Source organism: Mus pahari, chromosome 7, assembly GCF_900095145.1.
Source record: "Mus pahari chromosome 7, PAHARI_EIJ_v1.1, whole genome shotgun sequence".
NCBI lineage: Eukaryota > Metazoa > Chordata > Mammalia > Rodentia > Muridae > Mus > Mus pahari.
Window position 1 is genome coordinate 103,656,191 of NC_034596.1, and position 27,197 is coordinate 103,683,387.

Below are 27,197 nucleotides of genomic sequence, written 5' to 3' on the forward strand. Positions count from 1 at the left end.
AATGTTAATTTTTCCAAATTTAAGAACAAATTAATTTTGCCAAATTTAGTGTGTATAAATAAATACTCAGTTTTATAAAAGATCTTTTAGAGGTCTAAATTACACTCAAGGATCTTGCTGATAGAGGTTTGCAACTCATAATTATCTCCGTAGTGTCTTTATTTGCTCAAAAAGCACATAGAAATTAATAGAGAAGAGGAGGGCGGATGTTGGATCAGTGATGACCAACGGTAGCCGTATGATTCATTGATCGTGACTACAGATCTGGGAGTCTGAGTTCCACATCTTAATAGCTAGCATAATACCCCAAAGTCTGGTACAGTTATGAGTGCTATTCTATTTTTATAATTAGTTAAAAACATGAATATAAATTTGTAGCATATACTCTACCAAGGCTTGACTGAGGATACCATATGAACCGTAATTAAAGACAATGTTCCTGGTCAGATGTAGAGCTGCTTTTTTTTCCCCAAGAAGCACACATATTAGTGTAACGCACATTTGGATGTCAAGGAGAATGTAGCAAGACAAGCAGGTAGAGGTCATGGATGTGTGAACACAGTAAAAATCTTTTTATTCTCTCTTCTGCTTTACACTCAGGATGGATAACCCCCAAGTTCATTTAGATATTCTCTCCTCATCATAAGTGTCATGGTCAACACTGTTCTTGTAGATACCAGGTAAGTATAGCCAACATTCTTTTGTTGCTTCATGTTGTTTTTTTAGTGGCTGTGCATATACTGAGAAAAGAAAGTTCAGTTATTATCTGGAAAGAGCGCCCTGCTTAAAGTGTTAAATGGCAGTTAGATGAAACAGAATGTTTAACAATATATCCCAGAAGAGATTCTAATCTTGGCAAAAGATTTTGAGGACCTACAGAGTACACTCAAGGATCTTGTCCTTAGATTGTGTCCTTCATAATCATCTCAGAGGCACTAGTGATATCAATTGCTCAAAAAAAATTGATAAATCGATAGAGAAGGATAGGCCTGAGGCTGGGCCAATGAAGCCCCACTGTGTGTGTATCATGAGGCATGAGTCAGAGTATGGGTTTTTGAGGTCTATATTATGAATATAGTTTGTACCCATGTTCTTAGACATAGATGTGAAAGGGATATGGGAAGCAATGCTATTTTATTTAATAGAACATCTTAAAATTTAATTGTCAAGTCATTTTCCAAGTAAGGTATCATTCTATAGAAAGTGTACTAAAATTTCATACCAAACAAATAAACAGTGGTTAATTGAGGTTGCCATGTAATGTATTACTTTGTAGGTTCAGAGCTGTATCCATTTCTTTTCTCGTAAAATATTCATTATAGTATGCCATGCACTTAGATGAGTGACAAAAAGAACAAGGCAGTGAATGAAGGCTCTGTAGACAGAGTGTCATAGTTTTGGTTTTGTTTTGCTCTCAGAATGGATACCCCAAGGTGACCAATGGTCTTGACCTTCACAATCTGCTCATTGTGTTCATAGGACAGATTCCTTATAAGTGTAATCAGTGTTCATGTCTTTCTTGACTGTATTGATGAAACCCTAGTTATGATCCATTGGTTAATATGACATGTATGCAAACACAATAGTTCACAAAATTTTACTAAATAATTATGTATAATATAAGATATGGTCAATAGGAGAAAAAATTCATACAATTATAATATATACTGAAGAATCTTTTTCTTTGATTTTGTGATTTAGAATTATCTCAATAACCATTTGAATGTTAATAGGAAGTGTAGTCCTGATAATCAGTGTTGACCTCTGTTAGCACACGATTTGTGGATGATGGGTACGGGTCTGGAAGTCTGAGGTCTGCATCTTTAAATACTTAGTATAAACTCATGTCACAGTTAGATAAAATATCAATCGACTAAATCCCTAATTCACTTTCTATTCAGCACTTACTTGCACAAGATTATTAAAATATATACCAAATGTAATACTTTTTGAGATGTGATAGCTGAGGACGTCACAAAAATTAAATTTATTAGCAATGTTCCTGGTAGAGTCTGAATAATGGCCATTTGTTTTCTCAATAAGAAACAAGTTGAGTAGTTTACTTTTATAATTAAAATATTAGTAATTACTAATAAATTATATTTAGGTAAATTAGAAAAAAGTATAAAAATTGGAATTGCTTTTTTTTAATCCAGAGTATTAAATATGTACCAAACAGTAAATCATTTGGATTTGATATATGAGAACTTCATACTATATCAAATAAGACTACAGGCAATGTTCTTGGTAAAACACACTGTAGAGTATTGTTTCCAGAGAGAAGTAATAAAGAGTGGGGTAATTTACAGTAGACACAAAGTCAATATCAATCTTTTTATGTTCTCTTCTGCTTTATATTTAGAATGGATACTCCTAAGCTGATGTATATACACACTTCCCTGCTTGAGAGATTCCTGCTCTGGTGGTTGTAATCATAAGATATACATAGTTGTGTAGTCATTGTTCACACCTTGGTTGTGGCCACACACACTACTGTTGAATTACCACCTTGTCTAAGTGGTAAGTAAGCATCTGCCTCAGATAGCACGCTTAACAAGATTTTTGCCATATAGGCAACATAAAATTAAACCAGTACTACAGGATAAAAGATCCTGTGGCTGTTATGTTTTTTTTTAAATGTTGTCGTGATTCATGGTCATCTTAATAGTTTGCTTGATCAATCACTTGATAATGATATAGATATTAATAGCGATGGAGGGGTCTGATGTTGGATCTGTCATGACAAATTGTGCCGTATGAATTATGGATCATGAGTACATGTCTGGAGGTCTGAGATTCACATCATAAAAGATCTAATATATCCTTATGACCTTAAGGACAGATATTAGGAACAGTCTATTTTTACAAGTAAATAAAGTATAAGCACAGTAAATAGTTAAGTTGTTTTCCAGTCAACACATCCTTCTATAGCAAGAGTCCTAGTAAGACAAACCAAAGTCACACATTCATACTTGCTGACATTGGATAACATATCAACTAAAATCAATGGCAATAATCTTGCCATGGTTAGAGACTGGCTATGTGTCTTCTCAAAAGTGATGCATAATAATTTATTATATACTTATATGAATGATAGAGGAAAAAAGCAGACAGGGAGGAAGCACAGGAGAAGGACACAGAACATTTATACTTTTATAGCCTCTTCTGATATGTTCTCTCAGAATGTATTCTCAACGCAATTCATGTGTTGCTGGTCGGTAGTTTTCTGGCCTGCTCTTATGCATTCCAAAGATAGATATATCTTCTTAATATACCCAATATTCAATTCTTGTTTGACTTACATCTAAAGACAGTTTATCTTATTGTAAAACCCTGGTTGTTAGGAAGATTAACCTTCTTCAAATAGTAAATATGGCATCTGTGAAATAAATTTTTTAACAATACTTTGCCAAATTAAGAATATATAAGGAGTGCTGAAGAGGACAAAAATTCTATAAAGGTATGGCATTCCCTAAGAATTTTCTTCTTGGATTTTTGTGATCATGATTATTTCAATAGTTCTGTAAATCTATTGCTTGATAAACATTTAGTAATTAGTAGAGGAGGGTTGATTTTTGATTTATAATGAGCAGTGTTTACAGAATTCTGAGTCTGCAGCGTAATATGTCGCTTATCTACATGGCCATGGCAGCAGGCTTCTATGATCTTCTCCCTCTACAATTAGATAAAAAATATAATGAAACGTAAAATTGGTAAAGCTTTTACTAAGTAAGGACTAATTCCACAGCATCATCCTAATATATATCAAACCATAGTCAAATTTATTCTGATAGCATTATTCAGGATGCCATATAAACAATAACACTCTTTGTGTAACAGAACCATGGCCATATATTTTGCCCAGAACATGTAGAATTATAAAACAGACTTAACTGAGAGCTAGGGAAAAGGACACTAAATACACAGACAGAACTCATGGGTGAGTAAACACAATTTCAGTCTTTATAATCTCATCTGCTTTGTATTCTCAGGATGGATGCCCTCAATGGAATTTGCACATTCTCCATTGCTCCTCCGCTCTGTTATCAGCACTTCGGGTTCATAATGTACACACAGCGTGAGTATAGTCAACCTTGTTTTGATTTGGGGTGCTCAGAAATGCTCTCACTGTGTTGATAAAGCCGGCTTATCATTTGAGATGAGCAGCCATTGCCAAATGACTAATATGCCATGTGAGTTCCGATAGTGTTTAATAGTATTTTGCCAAATTAAGAGCTAGTTATTTTCCAGTGAAAAGTATTTTGATAAAGCTTTTCATTTTATAAATACAGTTACCCCCCAAAATAGAGTAACAAAATCAACATTGAACATGACAATATCTTGAGTAATTTATACGTATACTTAAGGATCTTATTCTTAAATTTTTGTGATTCCTAATCATTTCCATAGCAGTAGTGATCAATGCTCAAGAAAGATGCAAAAATTAATAGAGTAGGACTGGTGTTGGATCTATGATGACCTCTGGTGCTGTATGAGTCGTGGGTCATGATCACAGGTCTGGGAGTCTGAGGTCCACATCTTAAAATATCTAGAATATACCTGCCATCTTGGTGACAAATGGTTTCTTTCTACAATTAGATAAAATATCGATAAAAATAAATTTGTAAGTCATTTTCTAATCAAGACATATTATATAACAAGAATACTAAAACTACCTACCATACAATAGCTCTTTCACACTTGATGGCTACAACACCATGCCCTGTGAGGTCAAATTGGAGGCAATGCTCTTGGTAGGGTCAGAGCCATACCTGTTTGGTTTCAGGGGAAAAAAAAAAAGAGACAGATAGCATAGGTTATTTTATACTTAGCTGGGTGAAGAGCAGAGGGGTAATTTCAAGTATGAATATGTGTGAATAAATTAACTGAATACCAAAATTTTTGTATTCTGTTCTACTTTAAACGCTCAGAATGGATTTTCTGCAGCTGATTTTCCATATTCAGTTTTCTTCAGGTGAGCGGAGTAAGTATAGTCTTGTTTTGATTGTTTGTTTGTTTGTTTGTGTATAGTAATTTTGAAAGTTTTCCTGTCATCTGGAAGATATAGCTTGTCCACATCATAAATATGACATCTGGGTGTCAAATTAATAATATGTAAGGAAAGATATACGCCACAGGGCTACTGACCTGTCACTCCTCAAACTAAAAATCTTGGGTTTTTTGTGATTCATAATTATTTCAATATCACATCAATACACATCAAGAAACAGATAGAGAAGAGGAGGGCTGATGTATTTGTGATGATCACTGGTGCCACATGAGTTGTGCACCATGTTCACAGGTTTGGGAGTCCAAAGTCCACATCATAAAATACCTAAGTATACCGATCGTCTTCCTGACAATTTATAGGTGTCGTTAACTTCTACAATTTAATAAAACACTACGAAATTGGAGGGGATTTTACAATCCTAATATGCAGAAAGAGTATATACACTACATATACCAACACAGTCGACCTTCAAATATGAGAAGTGAGAATGTCCAATTTTATTAAAATTATAATTAGTATTCATAGTAGAACTGTAGCCATGACAACATATTTTATTTTAAAAAAATGTACAGTAGTGTAATACATTTAAATCACAAACCACTCACCTTCGATTTTTTACATTTTTGACCTTGGATCCTTTCTTTTTAAAATTCCAGTTTTTTTCACACAGTGTAGCCTTATCACTGTTTCTTCTCCTTCATCTTCCCCCAAATCCTCCTTCCCACTCATCTAGTATTTCCCCTTCTTTCTCTTTGTCTCTTTAGAAAACAGAGACACAAAAAACAGCGAAACAGACAAACCAGAACAGAACCAAATGAACCAACAGAAAATGAACGGAAGGTTAAGCCCCTGAAGCACATCCGTGCCCAGACACAAATGCAGCCCTAGACAACTCATAAAACACAATGTTAGAATATTAAAATTATATATAAAATTAGATAATACAAAATTAAAATTATAAGTATTATATATCTTTCTATGTATGCAATACCTGAAGAAGATTAAAGAAAATGTCCAGACTTAGCATGATACTAAATCTTATAAATCTACCACTAAGTTCTTAGTGAGTTGTCCTTTGTTGAACAATGAAATGAAAGATTGTATGTCTATTAGTGCGTCTTCACACCCTGTTTTTTTTTTGTCCTCTCAGACCAGATGCCTTCCTCACTGGTCACCAGGTTCATGGTCCCTCATGTGTCAGGAGCACAGTCACCAATGTGAGTCAAGGTTGTTGTCGAAGTTGTTGTCAAAGCTGTTAAAATCATTTCCTAGCATTCTAAAGATCCATGGTCTAGTCAGAAGTATGCTGTGACTATGAAATGCTTGGTTGAGTAATAAATATTATTGAAATTAAGTTTACTTTAAGCAGATATAGTAACCTTAGGCCAAGGAGCTAAAATATTTATGTAAATTATAATTAATGATGTTTTTCATGATTAATAATAATCAGCTAATAAACAATACCAATGAAAGTCTATTAGAGAAACTCGAGGCCAGGTTGGCTCTGTGGTGGCCTCTTGTTGGAGGTGAGCAGTGGAGCATGAGAACAGGTCCGGGGGTCTGAGTCCCAGACCTTGTGCTGTCCTGAGGTGTGCCCAAGCATGTTCCCTTTCCCATTGTGAAAGTTGCCAGTTGTTAAATGTTGCACAGTGAAAGCATCTTTATGCAAATATGTACATTAAGACAAAGCAGGTCAGCAGTGTTGAGCATAAGAATTGTGCCTATTGAGAAATAGTAATACGCCAGGAAACCATGTGTGTTTAGAAATAAATAAGTACAAATTACAATAAAATTAAACAAACAATAACAAGGAAATGAATGTCTTAATGATACTACTAGCTAAGGACAATTAAAAATAATGGCACGTCCTTGTCAGGGCTTGAGTATTTATTATTGCGTTGTCAAGTAAACCAAACTAGGAGAGTTTTATTCTTGCCTAAGTGACTAATAAAATAGAAGGGGGAATGAGAGAATAATATCATTCTTCTTCTTTGTACTGTCATCATAGATGCTTTCGTCATGATATTCACATTCTGATTCCCCAGATCACTCATGTTAGTATGGTCAAATCCCCTGACTTAATTTGGGAGGTTTTAAATGCTTAAGATATCACGCAGAATCTATTAAAATCAACTACACTGGCCTTCCACCACTAAGCTCATTAACACTTGCACAATTGAGAACCACAAAGAAAAACAAAGAGTAGTTAAAGACACTGTGCATGACTTAAGCATCTTGTTCCTAACTCTTTGTGATTCATCGTCACCTAAATGTCATTAAGAAAATTTCAGATTTATTAATTAACAAATGTAGAAATGAATGGAAGTAGACCTATTTTGGGTCAAGGATGACCACTCTGTTTGCAGTTCTGTATATCTGAAGTCCTCCCTGACCCTTAGATGTGGTTCTACACACAGATGTGAGAACAGTAGCAGCATTCTATCCTATCTGGTAGTATTAATGGACTCACAAGAATAAAATATAAATAAGAGAGAATTATGCTGCTATTAAAAGAACAAAATAAGATTGAAGGTAATTCCTACTACATATTGGAAGTGTTAGTTTTTTTCTTAGTCGTTACAGTATATTCCTCTTTTCTCATGACAAGGCTTATAGTCTTAATGATCAATATTCTTATTTTGAGTTATTAAAATATTCTGTGCTATTCTGTTTCTGAAGAGAAAGTAAACATGAGTAACTAATTTGTAGGTAAATTGACTGGTGTACCACATCTCAGTTGATTCTTGTCTGTTCTGTGCCTTCCAGAAAGGCCAACTTCAGATCAGTGGGTGGATCCTAACTCGTTCCAAGCTCAAGGGTTGATTGTGCTGTTAGAGTCACAGCTACAACCGTGAGTAATAATTACAGTCTCACTTTGTGAATGTTGTTTAAAAAGGATATTCCATGCAGAGATTTGATATGTTTATAGTGTCCAGAAAAAGCTTGTTGTCACCAACCTAGTTAGCACAGAAAATAATTTGTACAAAATAAATACCAGATGCCTTGGACTCAAAAGTCAAAGGGAACTTGAGTCACCTTGATCGTTCTGTAGTGCGTTGGTGACAAGATACAAGCACTCTGTTACTGATTTTGGTCTTTATGGGCTTCACTTTTATTGTTAAAATTTTATATATTAAAATTAGAAGAAGAGTCAATAAACAAGTGTACATTTCAACAGTTAAGCATTATTCAATTATGGCAATGTCACAAAGGAAAACAACCTATCAACCTAAATTAAAAATATTGAAACTAATTCAGGGTAACTTGGGGAAAAGAGCAGTGGATAGTTTAGTGATAGAGCCCTTGTCTTGGATCTGTGAGGCCCTGGGTTCTATCCTCAGTAACACAAAATCAAAGAAATAAAAAAGATAATATCTAGGAATGTTAGTTATTTGGCCAGTGATTTAAAAAGGTAGTGCATGGAGTACTAATTATGAATATGAATATATGAATGATTAATCAATCATAATCATAATCAGCACATATACAGTATTTTGGTTTGGAAACCTAACATACATCTGAGCAATCAAGAAAATTGAGGCAATTCCACTGAGATCACTTTATCATATTTTCAAACCTCCTTTTCACTTTGTTCCTTTACTCCCTGATGTACCAAAGATGGTGGTGGCTGCCCCTGTGTTTGCCTCGTTGAGACCAGTTAGATTAGTAATGTCTCATTTGCCTGAATAGGCAATTTCTAAAAGTATTCCCTCTAACCCTAGAACACTCAGTCCTAACTGAGATGTTTCCATCGCATGCCTTCCCTTCCTTCCTTCAGGGCTCAGGGAATCCAGTGGAAGAGGAGGTAGAGTGGAAGAGCCAATTGGAATGGAAGACACTGAGGTAACAAGGCCTTCAAGATCCAAGAGGACTGATGAGCTCACAGAGACTGAGGCAGCACTGAGGACCTGTGCAGGCCTAAGCTTGATGGGGTCTCAGCACTGAGGGGAAGTGGACACAATTCTATATTGACAACCCAGAAGCTTTCTCCAGTTGATAGACTCTCTCCAAGGACAAACTTGTTTTCTCTAGTGGAGTGTCACTGGACATATAAACTACCCTTAGCAGCAGGCTCCATGGCCCAGACGGCCAACACGAGATGAACTCAGTTGCATTTTTGCAGGGTTTTGTGACTCACAGTGCTTTGTCTGGGTACCTCTTTACCCTACAGAGAATTTCTGTATATATTATTGTTTCTGATTGTAGTTTTTTGAATTTTCTCTGGGTCTAAATATATGTGTTTCGGTGGCTGTATGTGTTCCTCATGATTTTTCTTTGCCTCTTTTATTCCTATTCTTCTTTGCTTGTACTCCCTGGTTTGTGTTTTAGTCTCTGCGAACTCTGAGGATCTGGTTGGTAAGATTGTTGTTCTTCCTACGGGGTTGCAAACCCCTTCAGCTCCTTCAGCCCTTCACTAAGTCCCCCATTATTGTGGTCCCCTTGCTCAGTCCAGTGGTTGGATGCGAGCTACCCCCTCTGTATTTGTTAGACTCTGGCAGAGCCTCTAAAGAGACTGCTATATTAAGCTCTTGTCTGCTTTGTTTGTTTTTATTCTGTCTTCTTTATACTTTTTATCTTAGATGACTGTTTTTAATCTAATGTAAGAATGAATAAATGGGTGTGTGTTTGGGTGGATGGGGAATTGGGGAGGATGGAAGGGGGTGAGGGAGGGAAAACTGTAATACAAATACATTGTATAAAAGTACATTTTAATAAATGTATTTCCTCTATGATTAAAAAACGTGTGAAGTATAATTATTGAAAGTGAGTAGAAGGATCAGTGGAAAATACAAATCAACCCAAGGGTGAGTGGGAGCTTGCCTCGTATCACCCACACCCTGAGATATAAGATATTGAGAACAGAGAAGTCTGTGTGGGATGGGGATGGATTTGACCCATGTTTTATGCATGTGTGAATATTTAATAACATTTTAAAAGAGAGGTAGCACTAATTATCTTTCTATTAAAATAAAACAAGGAAATAGTTAAGCTAAGAAAGTTTCTTGGATGCACATGATTGTTTCTAACTACATGTGGACAAAGCTTAGTCAGTGATACAGCACTTAGCTATGTATCCCAAGGACCAGATTCTATCTCCAGTACTGAAAAAGAAATTTGTCATTGGTCAAAGTATAGCTTCTTTTTAATGACCATATCAATATCAATAAAATATATTAATTAAAATTGAAGAAAGTTATCCATGGTGTATATAGAATTGATATACAGTTTTACAGTGGTCATTACACATGTAAAACCTTATGGGTTATAAGTGAGATACCTATTTTTGCAACAGATGAGGCCTAGATAGGAAAAACTAGCCTAGGTTCATCCCTGTTTGAAGTGTAGTTGTCTGTAGACTTTGGATTATTCACAGGGAGCTAGTGAGTTAATTGATAAACAAGCTTGGATAACAAGAAGTGAATTTACCAGAACTCTGGATCGATAGAGCTGTTGGTGTGAGTCACAGGTGGTCTGGAAGACTGAAGCCCTCAGATAAAAACAATTATTCCTTTTGCCCACTCCAGAATGGATGTGATAGGTAGATTTGGCATTTTGTAAGGATCTCGTCTCAGTTTGCTTTTCACAGGTTTTGATTATATTGCAGTCAGGAGATCAATAAGAGAATGTACAAATCAAAACACGTTGTTGGACACATTAAAGAGGTACGTTTTGTTTTTTTTTTAATTGTGAGTCATTTTAAGATATAAAGAACCAATGTACAATTATAAGTCAGTAAAGAGAAGGGAACATCATATCATCTAATGATAATAAAATGAGAAAGAACACTAATTCCTAACACTACTAATGCTAATAAATAGTGATAATTAGTTAAGTGATAAATGTTCAGAAATGTTTCTTGTCATTACCAGTCATTACTGGTACTCTTTGATTTTGTTAATAGAAGTTCAATACTGTCTTGTTATTCTTAATAGACTTTGAAATATACATTAAACTTAATCAGATACATCCAAGTGACCCAATGATGCCAGGGCCAATGATAGAAATGTTTCAACTGTTTTTAAGTGTTTGCTCCAGTGTGTGATAAGGTTGAGGCCATTGCACTGGGCTGTATGAGTTCCTCCCAATGTATACAGTGAGAGAGGACTGTGTCTGGGCCCATTCTTAATGTACCAGTAAGGACAGGTCACATGAATGTGCCCACAAACTAGACAAATGACAAAAGTGCCTATGGAGAAATACATCATGTTTTTCTTATTTGAGTTTTTAACATTAGTATATATTGTTGTACTAGAGATTTATCAACTAATTACTTTACAAGCTAGATGAGAATAACTAGAAACGTACCCAACCCATTGCTGCTGCTGTTGGCATGTTAATCCCACAGTGTTTACACTGTATGAAGCTGTCAGGTCTGGTAAAGACATGATAAAGTGTAACTTTTCTGCTTGAAGGGCTCTTACCTATGGATGCTAGGAAAGCCGCAGGACATTTTCCTTAAATTGTTTTTATGCAGCTATATTCCTGTAATCTAATTAGATAAATGTGACTACAACACTAGACATAAAAATACAGATAAGTGTGTCAAGCCTTAAACATATGGAGTAATATTTAGAAAATGTGTACAAAAATACATTACTTCAAATTCATATTTATGTGGATAACTTCATGAATGAACAAGGACTGTGCCTTAATCTTCTTTTAACTGTGTTTTGCTTTTGGCATCCTAGGCTGAACATGTGACCAGGAGCTTTCTGTGTCCTGCAGGTTTCTGGCCCCCACCATTGCTCCTAACGGTACGACCATTTTGTCCCATGTAAAAGTATTCTTAGTTTAAAAGTTTACTCATTGTTGCATTTAAGATGAGCCAACCATGGTCCAAGGGATAAATAGGGTTTGTAGGAAATGACTGTATTCCCTGGCAGTGGTCACAATGAAGATAAGTCATGGGAGAGGGTTTTTCCATTAAAGACTAATTCGAAAGACAAATGGCAGGTATATAAAGCGATTAGTAAATCAATGATCAAATCCATGAAAATGTTAGATGAGACTGAAGATAGGCTCACACTCAGGACCACAATTGTGTCTCAGTGGCACAAGGCACCTTCTTTATCCATACTGTGGCTCTGGAAGACTGAGGCTTAAACAGAACTGCCTCAATGCCTGTCCTGTTATTGATTTTTGTTGCAAGATTAGGACTATACACTGGGCTTGTTTTATTACGTTTACTTATTTGTATTGGAAGGGCTGTGGCATTTGTGTACCAGCATATGCTTGGGTTCAGAGGACAAACTCTGGGAGCTCATTCTCTCCTTGCAGCATCTGGGTCCCAGAGAATGGACTAAGGTCATCCAGGACCCCGTTTTATAGACTAATAAACAGAAAGTAAAGAAACCAAAGTATTGCCCTACCCTGAATCTCTGAAACATTAATGCAAACTGTGAAAACTGATGTGTGTTAAGAACAAGAATGCTTAATGCTAGGAGCATGTGTGAGAACCACAAATGTAGACTCACAGAGAGCTGATCATGAAATTTTTAATTAATATGTGAATGAATTACCAATTGAAATGTTGGAGAGAAAACTGTTTTGGGGAGGGTCTTTCTCACTTTCTTTGTCTTTTCTTTGAGGATGGACGCTTACCGGTTTCCGTTGTCAGGAGAACCTTGCTGATTGCTTCATTGGTGGGGGCCATAGAGACCAAGGTGAGTAAAAATTATTTTTTATGTCCTTGCAAATTTTTCTAAAATCATTTATTAAATTATCATAGGTTTAACATAGTCTCCACAAGGCCAACTGGGAAAAATGATGAATATGGAAGTAGCCTGAAATATTGCATTAATAAATTCATTGATGGTAATTGGGGAACCTAATATGAGTATCATAGCTGATCCTAAAGGCATGAAGAATATTCATCACTATTAGGTTTCATGAATCATTGTTTTTAAAATTAGATCCATTGTATAAATTACTTGTTTAATAAACACATGTAAATGAGTGTAAATGGTAGGGGTCCCAACCAGGACGAATGTGGCCAGTGCAGGGCTAATGAGATACGAAGCATGTTATATGTCTGACATGGGGATGCTCATTTATATACATTAAACTTTGTATTTCCTACGAAATATACATAATCCAAGTGTCTTCTTTCTTTAAGAAAGGCACAAGAAACCATTCAGTTGTGCTGGTTTTCCTTACATACAATTCAGTTGTTCCCCACCTCACATGTTATGTGCATGACAGGGAAGTAAGAGGCAGCTTGATAGCTTAGTGAAGTCTTCCTATCATTTTGTGTTAATTGTTTAATATATGTAGCACGATGCCTAGTCAAAGATGAATCTAAGACAACTGTTTGTATAGATGGTAAAGACATTGAGGTTTCTTGCCTCTAAGTTTCTAACCACTGTGGTGATTGTATTGTTATTAATGAATTAGTAACGTGAAGGAGGAGGCATGGCACAGAACCATTTGACTCAGTAAAGATGAATAGTTCGTGTGTGGGACTGTAACATGTGTACATGATCATAGACAGCTTTCAGTAATATAAAAGGACTTTATTCTCACTTTTTTTGTTCATAAATAAAAAATTCTTTTTAAAAGGAGTAATATTTAAAATTTATTCTTTGAAAACATTGTACATGTATATATTATATCTAGTTCATATCTACCTCCAACTACCCTCCCTCTAGCTTCCCCTCTGCCCTTTCAACATAACTTATTCCCAACTCCATGTCTTTTAAAAAGTTGCCCTTTGAAAAAGTATAATTCATTTAATCTAATTAGTGTTGTGTGCCTGTGCATGGACTTGGAGACATTCCCTGGGGCATGGACGGCCTACCAGTGATTATATTTTTCCTTTGTCCCCCAGACTTCTTTTAAATTAGCTGCTGTTGAATAAATAAATCCATGAATAAACAAGAAGATGCGAGGTCTGGTACTATGTGTTGTATCAATGCATAGTAAGAAAACTAATACTGATTTGAATGGATGGCCAATAGTTCTTTTGTTGTTCTTTAGTGGAAGGCAATAACTAAAGTTACCAGTCTCAGTTAATGATTTGTGTCAGATGCAGGCTTATTTATCATAGTGGTAGAAAGATGAGTATATTGCATGTTAATGGATACCTACATGTTTATGTTAGGAAATTCTGGGGGGGGGGGACCTGTTTTCTTTTTCATTTTTTCTACTTCACCCTGTTCACAATGGATGTACCCATTACTGAGCCATCAGTCGAGACTGAGAGCATATGGCAGACTCCTGTGAGTAACTAAGATCTTGTTTTAGTTTGGGGTACTTATTCTCACATCTTCCTGGTACTTTTGATATGTATTAAATATGAAGATTCCTATTGCCAGAGAGCAATAGAAGAATTTGAGATGTTGTGATGCCTGATAAAGGGCAGTGCTGGGTTCACTGTCTGAGGATAGAATATGAGGGATTTGTATATCTTGGACTTGGGATTCATGAATCTTGTATTTATTTCAGTAGAATTGATGAAAAAATTTGTTCAGAGACAATGCAATAGTAAATGGGGAAAGGGACTCTTAAGTATGGATCAACAGTGACTGTTGGTTCAGTACGAATTGTAGCAATGAGGTCCATATAGAAGGGAATCTTGGCAATTTTCTGTCTTTCAGGTAGACAAGTTATCTCCAGGTTGATTTCAGCTTTCTGCTTTGTACTTCTCAGGGTGACCCTCATACTGCTGTGAAAAGCTACACGCTCCTATGGACCATTCCAAGGAACAGAGGCAATGCTTTGCTGTGTGGTTCTGTTGACGACAGCCAATGACTGTTGTAGGTAAGTACCAAATGTAATCAAAGAATGCCAATGGTGGTCAATGATTATATAGATAGGAAACATTGTATTGATGAATTGGTTAGGTTGATTAATTGGTTTTATAATAAAAATCACTGACAACAATGATGCATTCAGTGACACAAGCAAACCTGTAGGTGAATTTTAGGGATAGCTATAGATCTTTCCCTCCTTTTAGACTTATGGCTCATAGGTGATTGCTCTTAGGTTAATGCTATTAAGGATGTGAAAAATGAATTAGTCAGCAACTGTAGACATCTCAGTGTCTTGACCCAGTGATTACAATTCGTGGTCTATCAGAGGTCAAACCGGATGTCTGACTAGATGTAGTTTGGATCTGTGGGATTTTCAGAAACAGGAAGTGCTGTATACTTGCTGGGATCATTTGCAAATGATCTAGTATATAAAAATGTAGTTCTTTTAGTTTTGGTTGAGTATGATACTCATTTTGTTTTTCTCATGTATTGATATATGTTAATAGAATGTACAATGTAAACATAATGGCCCAACATCATGAATGGAATGAAATCTTATTTCAACCATTAAATCATTATATTTCCATACTGAACCCCACAAAACCCCAAAACAAACCTTTTCTATTTCCTTTGTACAAAATGAGCCTATTGACAGATAACAGGAACATTCAGTAGATTTGTTTGGGGCCCTGGTAGCTTGTCGCTGAGTGCTAATGTGTCATAAGCAAATCAATAAACACAAGTGCTGTGAATGAGGATGGATGAGCCAACTAAAGTGCAGCCTTGTTAAGAGCTTGTTTACTGGAGCTGGGTTTGTTATTTTCTATCTCTACCACTGCTGTCTGTGGATAAAAATAGAAGCCTGTGACCCACGTCACAGCCAGCTTATACACAGATGCTTGAGGACTCTGTGTCTCTGTCCAAGGGACTTGGGACTTTATATGCTTTTGACCTTTAGCAAGTTAGAAAAAGGTACATAAATATCCACATTAAAAAAAAAAGAAATAAAGGAAATTGTCCTAGTTATGTACCAAGTGTGAGTACCATGTATTACAAACTAATCATTGTGCAACAAGAGTCTGAGTTTAAAAGAAATCAAGGTTTCCTCACTTGTTTCTATAGCTGTACATTGTTTCATTTTAAATGGCCCCATTTATTCAATGTTTCTGCATTGGCAGATCTGTGGCCCAGATATTTCAAGTTTATAATAGACACATCCTAAGCACATTATGCTGCATGAAGACAAGCAGGTTAAACAGTGACAACCAATGGGATCTTGTGTTCTGCTCTGACTCTATTCAATAGTCCCTGAAGGGGATGTAATAGAAATTGTCCCAGGCAGTTCCAAGGATGACACAAACCATTGCATGTGAGTTGAGTGTTTGTTGAAGGTGTCCACTAAGTTGTTAGTCATAGTTACTGGTGTAATCAGGACTATGTCATGGCTAAATGTCCTGGGCCAGTTATGAATTTCAAGCTGTTGGTTTTATTATACAAAAAGAAGACATTAAATAATTATTTGTAGGAGAAAAGTTATAATTTTATAACATCTTGAAACTTTTTTTCTTTTAATACTATGGACGATGATTGTATCTTGGATGAGATTGGGGAGCAGCCAACACTCTTTCTCCATGTAAGTTTTCACATACACTCACCCTGTGCATTCAAAATGTCCAGATAACTCTATACAGAGCCATGTCCAGAAACCAAGTCTGTCTGAACAACAGATCACATTTGTGACCCATTAGCATTTCTCATCCCACCAACGCCTGCCTTTCCCACTCACTTCCCCCTTTATTTGCATGTCTTGAGTCCATGAGTGTTTGTGCTTGTGTGTAAAAATTTGGCATGTCCCCTAAATATTCTGCAATAGATAAATGTGTTTAATATATCAGATATTATAGAAGATAAATGCTTTTGTTGTGGAGCAAGACTTTATAGAGGTACAAAGTGGTCAGTGTCAGAGAGCTGATGCTGCGCCCTGCTATCAATAGGAAGAACACACAGGTTACATAGGGAATGGCAAGGGACCCAACTGTGTTTATGGCCAAGGTTTCCATGACCTTCTGACGTGCCTAGCAAGCAGGGATTTGCATGTTTGTCTCTGTGGGGATGAATACACAGATTTTGATAATATCCCAGGCTCATCCTTTCAGTCTCTATTGCATCATAGGTTTGATTTTATTATTAAAAATTAGCAAATGAAAGATGAACAAAATGAGACACTGTATAAAATGAAAGTCACCAGGTTTGGGCAAGCGTGACAGTCCACAGTGAGGGGAGTATTAGTATTAATGTGTCTTAGGCCCCGGACGCCCACCTGGCATGCAGTAGAGTGGGGGAGGCTGCCTTTTGGAGTATGGGTAAGTGGTTTGAGAAATGACATGGAATAGTCAGGCTTCTTTTTTTGGGTCCATGAAGAGTTCAAGTATTCGAATTCTCAAGAGAAACAACACAACAAACTAAAATAATTAATAAAAAACAAAACCTAAAAACCATATCACAAAGTAATAAATACTAAAATGACTAGCAAAGTTACAATTTAAAGGCATGTGTTAATGGAATGCTTCTCAATAGGAGGTGGTTTTTTTGTTTGTTTGTTTGTTTCTTTGTTTTAATTGTTGTTCCTTTCAGAGAGGTTCTCACTGTTCAGGCCTGGCACTAACTCAGTATGCAGATAAAGTTGGTCTTGACCTCATAGAGATCCACCTATCTCTGCCTCCTGTGTGCTGCCCACTTGGTGTCTTTCAATATTTTATTAGCATCATTTTCCATGTGCTTCAGAATAAATGCACCAAACTTACTAAAGTAGGGTCCTGAAATCAACGTGCTGCAAAGAAAGAGATGGAAATCAGTGATAAATCAGGCAATTTTTTTCCAGTATTTAGTGGCTGGTCTTTATTATTGTTTACCACTTGGGAAAGTAACAGATAAATGTAGAGCGGGGAGAGGAAGGAATGCAATCCTGACCCAGACTGATGACAGTGCCTGAGTATGGGCACCATGAGTAATGAATAATTCATGTCAGAAAATCTGGTTTGGTTCAGAGAGAGACTGCTTGTATTAGCTTTGCGGGGACTAATCCTGTGGAGACGTCAGCTATCCCAAATGTCGCGCTCTTTGGGGTTTTGTGCTTCATGAATTTTGATTGTTATTACAAGAAAAATCAGTGGCCAAATTTATAGTTTGATTCCATAAAAAAAAATATTATTAATATAATTTGCAAATACTGAAGTCCCTGTCTGTCTGTGTCAGCGGTTCCGGGGAGCTTTCGTATTGCCCAGAGATGCAAGACAGGTTTGCATCCCAGCCAGTACTGTTGTTCTGAGTCAGTGATTTGGACCCTGGTGGTACTGGTTGTAGTTGTTGCAAGAGTTGCAATACACATCAATTCTTTTCTTGCTCTGGGTTGGTATTAAATCTCAGATTGTTCTTTTGCCCTTAGAGAAAATAGATGAGTTATAAAACGCTAATAAATGTGTGTATTCAAGGATCGAGACAGGAACATCCCCTAGTGCTTTGCTTCATCACCCCAGGGGCCTTTGTTTTCAGAGCTTTCTGCCTTCTTCCTTGGCACAGGCTCAGTGGATGCCATATTCTTAGCACAAGTGTAGAGGTTAGAAAGGGTAGCCAGTGCTCTCTGTCTAGTTTGTGTGGCTTGTCTCCTGGTGTTCACTCTAGGTTTGCACAGTCTCACACAGAACTGAGAACTACAGTTTGTCGTGAAGTGAGGCCAGTGTGAAGTGAAGACTTCTTGTCTTGTCTTGGGTGACTTAGGGCATCATTGACCAAGTGTCTATTGGGTTGCTAATGATGACCAACTGAATACCAATGGTACAAATGGGCACTGCATGAACATTTTCATTCATAATAAAAATATGGAAACCATCATGAATTGATGCCACGGTAGGTCAATGTTAGAAAGAGGGTCCATGAACAGATTAGCAACAATAGCAAAATAATAATAACCCCCACTTTGGGAATGGAATGGGTCATAAGGCTTATAATTATAATTAATTGTTCAATATGAAAAGTAGAAATGTTATAGAAAAGAGGCCTGAATCCTGAACCATTGGTGATGAATGTTGCCATACGAGGCATAGACAATGTACTCTGGGCCCAGCTTCATGCCCAGTTTTCTAGAATTCATTCAGTGAGATGAAAAGTATTTGTTTTTCGTTTACATGTTCATTTCTTTCCATCCTGTGAGTTTGAAAGCATTGATCCCTGCATGGAAATAAGTTTAATGTTTTCTTTGCCTAGAGATGAGGTAGACAGTATAATTAATACCTAATAGTCAATGTCTGGGTCAAGGAAAAAAGCAACAAAGGGCCTCCAAATAATGACTTCTTTCATGGCCAACTGAAGGAAGGGCGGGAAGCAAAACTGAAATAGATTAGGCCATGTTTTAATGAGCTGCTCTGCTTTGGTGTCCTGGGCCCAGATGCCCTGAGCCAGGGGACGAATCTTTCCAGGAGCTTGAGCTCCATGGTTACGTGCATGTGTCAGAAGCATGAAATGCTTCATAATAATAACCCCTGTGATGGTTTCGACTTTCGAAAAGCATTAAAGTTACTGAAATGTGCCTACGGTAAACATTAGACTTGAATTATATATTGCACCGAGTCCTTTGTATGAACCCCTGAGCTTGATTTACACAATACATCTGGACTCTCTGGAAGCAATTATATAGGAACATTCTAGAGGTTGTTCAAGAGTCTACTTTTCATTACATTTCTATATGTTTTTATAAGATACAAAATAATCAAGAAACTAATGTGCAGTATAGGAAAAAAGGCCATTCTGGTTGTCACCTTACTAAGTATGCCACATTCAAGCACCTAACTGTGACTCTGTACCCATGGATCCAACTTTACCACCTATGCCTCCCTCTGTACCACCTCACCTGTCCCTGGGAACCACCAGTCTACTCTCATCTTACCTGAGATCAGCTTCAGTGCAAACGGTCTCATGCAACTTCTGTGCCTGAAATATTCCTCTTAATTGTATTCATTCCATCTACAATGCCATTTAAAAAAAAGACAGTTTATGTCTAAATAAAAGATCTGATCAGCGCTTAGTATTTTAGTAGTGTGACCGTGCTCAAGTGGTTAGAGTCACATTCACACACACACATACATTGTATAAGTATATGAAATTGTCTTAGAATATATCTAAAAATTTAAATCTATAATAATAAGAAACTAAAGAAAAAAAGAAAGAGAAGCAATACTTTGATTAAAATGCCAAGCGGCCTCTGGGCCCCTTTGGAAGCCAGTAAAGTTGGACATGTCCAGCATTGTCCTGAGCTTATGAATCATGTTTATTGATATATTTTAATTAATAGCTTAGAGTAAAAATAGAAATGGTGTAATTAAAAAAGCAAACATGAACCAGTGATGGTGGCTGCTGTCAATTTGAATAAAATATGCCCAGACTCTGGAATCAGAAATATAGGCTATCCCCTCATGAGACGGTATATTCATAAAAGAGTTAACAATATCCAAGCATCTTGGTCCTGGCTTTTGGTCAAAGTTAGATGAATGACCATATCAGTTATTCAATTAATGAAATATTTTCTAACTACAAAAACACATGAACAGGAACATTATCATGTGTGACAAACCAGTGTGGTCCATGTCTAACCATCTGACTCTGTGGCTAAAGATGGTATAGGCATCATATGGTAAACACCAGTGTTCTCAGTATATGAAAAATGTAAAATTCTCTTTTCTGTAAATTTCTCAACCTGTGGGTTGTAACCCCTTTGAGGAGGGATCAAATGGCCTTCATACAGGGGCTGCATATCATTTAAACATTTAAATTACCATTCATAACAATTATGAAATAGGAACAAAGTAATTTTATGATTGGTAATGTCATGAGAACATGTGGAACTGAATTAAAGTGTCACAGCATTAGGAAAGTTGAAGACCACTGCTCTAAGCTAAAGATGAAGTTAAAGTTCAATGTGTTCTTTCTCCTATTCCCCGTGATCCTGTGCGAGCAAGCTATTGGAATTCTTCATGGCAGAGTTCCCTCTGGCCAGTCTCTGTCGGGATCCAGGAGGACTATGTAAGTAATATTTCTAATTCCTTCTTTGGTTTGGGTGGTTTATTTAGGGAGAATGCACTGTAGTTTTTAAATTTTTATCATGTAGTCATATGAGAGAAACTGAAGCCTTTTTTTTTTTACATGAATACTTATACTGATTACTATTATCTATAAAGAGGTAAAAACATATTTTGACTCAGACATCATTATATATAACCAGCCATGTTCTTGCTGGGTTTTTTCAATCATAGGCTTTTAGAAACATCATTAGTGACTCAATAGATTGGTTAACACAGAGGATAGAAATTAGTGAAGGGGTATTGGGACTCCCTGAGAGACAGGGCTGAATGCCATGTGTTTACAACTCTGAGGTCCAAAGGGATGGATGTGCTAATGAACAAGGATTAGAAGAGGTGAGAGTAGTTTTTCAGCCTCTGTTCTCATCTCTACTCTTTAGAATGGAGGTCTTAGAGAGGATGGATCCTTCTCTGGTTTTCTCCTTGTTGCTCACATCCCTTTTCTTCATTGGGAACAATAGTTAAGATTTTTTTTTTTTTTTTTTTTTTTTTTTTGCTGTATTTTCCTATGATTGATAGAAACATTTAGTCATTATTCCATACATGAAGAAATTAGCACTGTCACCAAAAGATGTGGTTGACAGCTTTAATCTGTTGGGGACCTTCATGTATATCATTTTTCTATTATGTAGTTTATATATTTTTCTCTCTTAATGAAACAATTCACAAAGCCAGAATGTATCGTGAATAGAGATCCATCCAACACCTGATGCCCCCTGATTGCTGTGGTATGTGAGGCACACATGCTGAATATCATATGTCTAGAACTCTGTGATCTAAAGCAAATGGACAGGTCCTTATTTAAATTTGTGTCCTATGTTCAAGTATCCATTGCAAGGATCTCATTTAATATCTTTCTTTGTATTCCTTTCTTTAACTATTATTGTAAAAGAATAAAGGCAGTTTGAATAAACATATGTATAGAGATGTTGAAGGTAAAAATATGCTCATTATTAAAGGATATAGGTATTAGGATTTCTAATGAAATCTCTCTATACAGATCAGGCTGCCCTCAAATTCTTAGCCCTGCTGTGTAGTTCAGTCAAGTGCTAGACTTTTATTCATTAGTCTCCAAGCCTGTTGACTAAAGATGATTCAGACAAGTCATTGTCAATCATTAAACTGTATCAATTATAAATGTGAAGCTCATTAAGAAGAGGATGGATAGATAGGTTTGCCATGACTGTGCAGGAGGTGATGGTAATGTCATAGTAATATGAGTGGATGCAGAGACCGTGGCCACCTCCCTGTTTGTCCTCCTCAGATGGAGGTGCTAAGCTGAGCAGGGAACTCCCTGTCTTGCTGTGTGTTTGCACTGTGAGTAGCAGCCAACAATCTTATTTTCCTTGTTTAATTGATTAAAGGTGTCCGTAGTGTTAATTATGTTTTTAAAGATGTATACTGATGGCTTTAATAGCAGAGTGGGGGTGAAGAACTGAAGCAATGTGAAGCAAACAGAAAGTGCTATCTTTTCTTCCCCTTATTCTGCCTGATACCAAACAGAAATGATCTTGAACAAAGTGATGCCTGCGGGTGTCTAGTTACATGCTTACTTTATGTGAGTTTCCAGTCAAGATAACCATGCCCGTTCCCTCATCAATTCCTCATTATCCTGAAACTCCATTATCCCCTTCCCTAGCCCGTTAAGATATTAAGAAACTATCATCTAGAGTTGCTCCACAATACATACATAAGGTCAACGAACTGTAACTTAGCGACTTTTCTTCAGTTTTCTCTTCTCACTCTACCATCTGGTAACTATCATTCCACAGTCAACTCCCAGGAAATGAACCCTTTCATGTCCCACATGAGTGAGACCATATTGTGTTTGTCTTTTTGTGCTTAGCCTATTTCCTTTGATACGATCATCTCCAGTGCCAGCAGATCACTAAAAATTATAGAATACCATTCTCCTTTATGCCTGAAAGAACCTGGCATGTTTCTTATATCTAAAGCATTGCTTCTCAGCCTTCCTGCTGCCACAGTTCTTTTAGACAGTTCCTTGTGTTGCAGTGAACTCCCAGACAAAATTATTTGCATTGCTTCTGTGATGAATTATAATGTAAATATATCCGCTTTCTCATAGTGTAGGATGACCACTGTGAGGGAGTCATTTGACCCCAAAGGTGTCACAACAAACAGTTTGAGAGCCACTGAACTGAACTAGACTAAAACCCAAAACATTTACTTATTTACACAATAGACATAAGCATGCATGCCTCTAAGAAGCATACAAATAACCCAGGAGTCTGTGCTCGAATGCTCAGGGTCATCAGTTGCAGAAACATGCAAACCCACATCCCAGCAAGATAACTTCTCCCTCACTCCCTCACTCCCTCACTCCAGGTAGGAAGACTGTTATCAAAAAAGGCTAATTTTAGCCAGGCCTTTAATCCCAGCACTTGGGAGGCAGAAGCAGGCGGATTTCTGAGTTCGGCGCCAGAGTGGTCTACAAAGTGAGTTCCAGGACAGCCAGGGTTATATAGAGAAACCCTGTCTCAGAAAGAAAGAAAGAAAGAAAGAAAGAAAGAAAGAAAGAAAGAAAGAAAGAAAGAAAGGAAGGAAGGAAGGAANGGAAGGAAGGAAGGAAGGAAGGAAGGAAGGAAGGAAGGAAGGAAGGAAGGAAGGAAGGAAGGAAAGAAAGGAAGGAAGGAAGGAAAGAAAGGAGGGAAAGAAAGAAAGAAAGAAAGGAGGGAAAGAAAGGAGGGAAAGAAAGAAAAGAAGGAAAGAAAGGAGGGAAAGAAAGAAAAGAAGGAAAGAAAGGAAAGAAAAGAAAGAAAGAAAGAAAGAAAGAAAGAAAGAAAGAAAGAAAGAAAGAAAGAAAGAAAAAGAAAGGCTAGTTTTAGCAATGACTGGCAATAGGGTAGATATGGGATTTCCTTTGTACATTGATGATGCAAATATAAATTAATTGAATATTATAGAAAATAGCAAAAAAAAAAAAGCCCCCAACACACAGAATTGTCTGATAACCCAACCAATCCTCTAGTAGGTCTGCATATATAGAAAATGGTGGTTCCCCTGTCTCATACATACATACACACACACACACACACACACACACACACACACACACACACACACACACACCTGCCCTTCCATATTCTTGCAATGATCAATACAATGTTAGACAGACTGATGAGTGGAATAGAGAATGCAGTTGATACCTACCTGCCTGGGACACTGCTCATCCAAATGAAAGCCTAATGAGAGATTGATTTTAGTTGTTGTGCTTCCTGATGGATCACTGCCACACTGAGGCCAATTAACAAAAGAAAACCTCTCAGGAGGAATAAGACTCTACAGACATATGGTAACCTGTCAGGCAGCATGTTCTCAAGAGTGTTGTGAACTGATCTAGTTCATTGACTAGCTTTAATTTGTAACTTAGACTAAAGTAAATTCAAATTAAAAAGCAAGAGGCTAAAACATGGACCAGTGATAATAGCAGTTGAGAGTGAGTCTCAAACATTGCTTAAAACATATCTGAACTCTAATAGCCAACAAAATGCACAATAGTTCATTTTCTTGGTAAAAGACATCCTTGAGACCCGCTGTTCTCAGCATGTGGGTCACGGGCCTTTGACCTGTTCACAGGGTCACATATCAGATGTTTACACTATGATTCATAACAGTACAAAATTACAGTTATGAACTTGTAAAATCGTTTTATGCTGGGGGGTCACCACAACATGAGGAAGTGTATTAAAGTTTTCCAGCATTAGGAAAGAGAACCACTGTTGTAGACATATTTAGGATTATCCAAGAACCTTGAGGCTGGTACCTGTGTTGATATATGTTAATTCTGTCATTAGAATTAAGCAGTTGAACTATAATTCAACCAATAACTCATGTATTAATAACATACAACATGCAGCATGTCAGGGGTGCTTTGTATGTTATGCAAATAGTAAGGCACAGGGAGCAATTGTCATAACTCACACACACTCATCCTCTGCTACTGTAGACAGCAGTTGTTGGAGCCTTGCTTATCAGCTGGGTGTGACGATATGTTAAATCGTTTTCTAATTTAAATCATTTCAATATCTTTTTCTTAAGATTAGAACTTCAACTGTTAAATTAATGAGTGAATAAGTCAATTCAGAAAGCAAAGCTAAAAGTCAAAGATCTGTCAGAAGACCTTCCCATTTTTCATCTTCATGTGTACCTGCTCTCTTCTGTTCTCTTTCCAATGCTCTCCCACTCGAGTTGGGCTTGGAATTCTCCATGGTCGGGCTCAGTGGTCCATCACTGTATCCTGGAAATCTGTGGACGTAATAGACATAGATCTTGTTTTGGTTTCATTGGACAATTTTGCTCTGTTTTAAAAATATGCAGTGATAGAAGTTCTAGTATACTCATCTTGGGGCTATGACGAATATTTTAACTGAGTAACTGGTGTAATGAAACGCTAAGCTCAGTTAATTGAAGGAAGGGAGTGTTATATCTCAAATAGTATATTCTTGCCATATCTGTCTGTCTGTCTATCTATTTATCTATCTATCTATCTATCTATCTATCTATCTATCTATCTATCTATCTATCTATCTATCTACCTACCTACCTACCTACCTACCTACCTTCCTATCTAGAAAGACCATCTATAATTATAGATACTATATGTATTACAAGACAAGTTAAAAAAAAAAAAACAAAAAAACAAAGACATGTGTTAGTGGTCCTTGTGGGTGTGTATCACAGCTATACCCATGATGGCATTATTTGAATCCAGACTTTTTAGAAAAGACTTTAGGGCACTAATATGTTAATGATGATTGTAGTTCACATGAACTTGTGATATCTTAGAGTAGTGATGAGCACACACATAAGTCAATAGTCTTCATTCGATTAGATGTATTCAGCAAATAAACTACTTTGTAGTAATACAAGTACTTATTACTTGGTGGCCACAAATGTCAAGAAAAGCTTTTGTCACTGATGTGGTTATTAGTATACCTCATATGCCTCTGTTAAACTTGCATTGTACAATTTATAAATTCCCAGTTAAATGGTAATTAATGCAAAACTCAAAAAGTCATATGTTCCTCTAGTATAAAACAATGAGATCAATAGAAATAAGTCAAGTGTACACTACCTGTCTGCATGCACATGTCCGATGACAGGTGCAGTTGTCTGAAACCTGGCCATCCAACACAAAAGATAAGTGGATAATTCTTGTTAGGAAAGGATGTGTCATGGTTCAGCATCTGCTGCTTTGTCACACTCCCCAGAACAGGCATTCCTAGGCTCAAGCCATCTTCTGTGGCCACCAGCCCACATACCAGCTGAGTAAATGTGGTATGGTAGATTTTAGAAGAATATTGCTGATAGTGCTCATGTGATTTAGGTTCTTTGCATTATTTAGCAGAGAGGAGTAAGGAGCGAGGAAATGGCGGTGCAGGGAAGACCTGATTACCTTAGTTGGATACTTAGAATCAGAGGTTGGAAGGATGATCCGAGTTCCCTAAAGCTAGCCTGTTACTTCCACAGCTATCTCCCTCAACACACAGAAATAAGCATCAGAAAAATGAATGTGAAATGTGATTGCATTATGCCAAATGTGACCAATGAAATGAATTAAATGATCACAAATTAGACCGTTGAATTGGGCATGCCTGTAAATCCAAGATTCATCACTGAAGGAGACTTGGCACGAGCTTCTTTTTTGTTTGAGAGGAGCGTCTGGCTTTGTTTTAGTGTTTGGGAAAGATAATAGAGATTTCCATGGTTATCGGTGAAGAAGTGATTCAGTGATCAGCCAGTGGAAACGTGAATGAAGGAGAACAGAGACATACCCGATCATTTGGGGACATGATGGCTGTAAGAGAACATTCAGCAGCAGAACTGCATTCCATCATATTATTTCATGTTTTAATTCTCTGAATATCAACCAAACAATAAAGACATCTAAATGAGGGACAGATTCTCTCAGGGAAACAAGGTCCACATGAGTCTTGTCATTTTGTGTGAAAATGGGAAAGGGAAAGTGTAAATTATAGATGATGTCTATGTTCTTGGTTTGGTTGAAGTAGTTCATGTTGTAAATCATGATTGTCAAAAGCAAATCCGTTCAATATTGAAGACATGGAATCTATAATTCATCAAATATATATGGAAGTTGGTGGGTAATTAACATACATTTTAATATATTGGTCATCTATGAGTTCACCATATGAATAATTAAAGCCTGGATGTAGCTAACACAGAAAAGTACCGAAAAGAAAGAGATGATGCAATTATATTATCATTTAAGTGCTGATTTATGAAACATTGAGGACTTTACTGACAAGTTATAGATACAGT

General features: G+C 36.8%; 1 long non-coding RNA gene and 5 other non-coding genes across 12 annotated transcripts in view; all 6 read left to right on the forward strand.

Annotated features, from left to right (window-relative positions):
- Positions 1-9,653, forward strand: part of LOC115064393 — a 55,436-nt gene extending 45,783 nt beyond the window's left edge. For 6 of the 7 annotated variants that reach the window (XR_003844207.1, XR_003844210.1, XR_003844211.1 and 3 more), the window contains 7 exons: positions 601-680; positions 2,363-2,520; positions 3,993-4,078; positions 4,932-4,984; positions 6,162-6,228; positions 7,778-7,862; positions 8,790-9,653. This is a non-coding gene — a long non-coding RNA (uncharacterized LOC115064393). The remainder of the gene's footprint in view (positions 1-600; positions 681-2,362; positions 2,521-3,992; positions 4,079-4,931; positions 4,985-6,161; positions 6,229-7,777; positions 7,863-8,789) is intronic. The other variant, XR_003844213.1, reaches the window with a different exon arrangement.
- LOC115064539 lies at positions 211-283 on the forward strand. The gene has a single exon (XR_003844367.1). It is a non-coding gene; the product is annotated as a small nucleolar RNA SNORD113/SNORD114 family (small nucleolar RNA).
- LOC115064428 lies at positions 1,748-1,819 on the forward strand. Its single transcript, XR_003844279.1, has one exon. It is a non-coding gene; the product is annotated as a small nucleolar RNA SNORD113/SNORD114 family (small nucleolar RNA).
- LOC115064423 lies at positions 2,730-2,801 on the forward strand. The gene has a single exon (XR_003844274.1). It is a non-coding gene; the product is annotated as a small nucleolar RNA SNORD113/SNORD114 family (small nucleolar RNA).
- On the forward strand, positions 4,466-4,537 carry LOC115064538. Its single transcript, XR_003844366.1, has one exon. It is a non-coding gene; the product is annotated as a small nucleolar RNA SNORD113/SNORD114 family (small nucleolar RNA).
- Positions 5,252-5,323, forward strand: LOC115064431. Its single transcript, XR_003844282.1, has one exon. It is a non-coding gene; the product is annotated as a small nucleolar RNA SNORD113/SNORD114 family (small nucleolar RNA).
- Positions 9,654-27,197: the final 17,544 nt, after the last annotated feature.